Here is a 1,995-nt window from a genome sequence, read left to right as displayed (position 1 = left end):
TTATTTCTTCTTGGACACACCCACGATGTGGCCATGGCGGCCAGTGGTCTTCGTGTGCTGGCCTCAGACACGAAGGCCTCAGAAATGGTGCAGCCCTCTATGGGCCCGAATCTTCTTCAGTCGCTCCAGGTCTTCACAGAGCTTGTTGTCCAGACCATTGGCTAGGACGTGGTTATACTTTCCATCCTTTACATCCCTGTCTGTTCAAGAACCAGTCTGGGATCTTGTACTGGCGTGGATTCTGCATAATGGTGATCACATGTTCCACCTCATCCTCAGTGAGTTCTCCCGCCCTCTTGGTGAGGTCAGTGTCTGCTTTCCTCAACACCACACGAGCGTGTCTTCGGCCCATACCCTTAATGGCAGTGATGGCAAGGGCTATTTTCCGCCGCCCATCAATGTTGGTGTTGAGTACTCACAAAATATGCTGGAACTTTTCAGGGATCACTAGAGACATGGCGGCAGCACAAGCGGCGGCGCGTAGGCCTCCTGTGGAAGCATCGCTGTAGCCTTTAAAAATTTTATTTCAATTTATTTGAATTCATAATACATGCATTTGGTTAAAAACAAATTAAATCTTACATGTAGCATAAAGGTCATTTTCTTCCAATCTCTGACTCCAAGAACGAGTCCCCAAGTCTCTCTCTTGAGAGGCAACCACTGTCATCAGCTGCTTGAAGATACTTCCAGAAATAGTCTATGCATATTCATGAATGATTTCTTGAAGAAAATCAGAGCAGATTAAAGACATGCCTATAATAATGTTGCTTGCACACCAAATGCTTTATTTTAATAATTTTCAAAATGAAATTGTTATTATTAAAATAATGTGTGCTTTTAAAAAAATGTATAAAGGAAAAGTAAAAGCTTTTGCTTCCTATTCTTTTTTTAAATTTTTTAAATTTTTATTTATTTATTTTTTTAAGACAGGGTTTCACCATGTTGGTCAGGCTGGTCTTGAACTCCTGACCTCAGGTGATCCGCCCACCTTGGCCTCCAAAGTGCTTGGATTACAGGCGTGAGCCACCGCGCCCGGCCCTCTTTTTTTTTTTTATTGAGACAGAGTCTCACACTGTCACCCAGGCTAGAATGCAGTGGTTCGATCTCGGCTCACTGTAACCTCTGCCTCCTGGGTTCAAGTGATTCTCCTGCCTGAGCCTCCCCAGTAGCTGGGACTACAGGTGTGTGCCACTATACCTGGCTAATTTTTGTATTTTTAGTGCAGACGGGGTTTCACCATGTTAGCCAGGCTGGTCTTGAACTCCTGACCTCAAGTGATCCATTCACCCTGGCCTCCCAAAGTGCTGGGATTACAAACATGAGCCATTATGCCTGACCAGGGTCTAAAGTCTTAATAGCCAGCACTAATAATAATGATCTCTCCTTTACTCCTTAGCCAAATGAACTATTCATCTTTGCATAATAATTGTGAACATTTGTTGAGTTCTTACTTTGCTAGGCTTTCTTCTGAGACATATCCATATTATTATACAATATATATGTAAAATGTTATATATTATATATATATATATATGCATATACTCATTTAATCCTTGTAACAACTCTTTGGTACTCTTATAATCCTCATTCAACTGAGGAGGCAACTGAGGCTGACACAGCTGGCAAGTGGCAGTCTTACTTCGGAACCACACCAAGCTGTGCTATTCATTTCTAAGGTTTTTGTCATGCTACAACTGGCTGTGTGGGGCTGTTACTTAAAGAGGCTGTGTGGGGAGTTGGGGAGAGATAGCATGGGAGGAAATGCCAGATATAGGTGATGGGGAGGAAAGCAGCAAATCACACTGCCATAAGAAAAAAAAAAAAGAGGCAGCTGGGAGTATGCACTGGAGAAAAAAGTGGTTCATTTTTCTGGCACTAAAAAATAAAAGGCAACCAATGACAAAAACCCTGAGTCTTATAGACTGTCACACTGCAGTCTTCTTTGAGACCCTTCCTGGTTCTCCTTTACTAAACAAAGCCAAGATCCTCAGCCTG

The 1,995-nt window shown here is 42.7% G+C and overlaps 1 pseudogene; it reads right to left on the bottom strand.

Moving 5' to 3' along the window:
* On the bottom strand, positions 1 to 457 carry LOC108314274 (annotated as a pseudogene).
* Between the last annotated feature and the right edge of the window lie 1,538 nt (positions 458 to 1,995).

Source organism: Cebus imitator, unplaced genomic scaffold (assembly GCF_001604975.1).
Source record: "Cebus imitator isolate Cc_AM_T3 unplaced genomic scaffold, Cebus_imitator-1.0 Scaffold149, whole genome shotgun sequence".
In the NCBI taxonomy this organism is placed as follows: Eukaryota; Metazoa; Chordata; class Mammalia; order Primates; family Cebidae; genus Cebus; species Cebus imitator.
The sequence above is the reverse complement of the archived record's forward strand: the minus strand, read 5'-3'. Positions and strand labels throughout refer to the sequence as shown.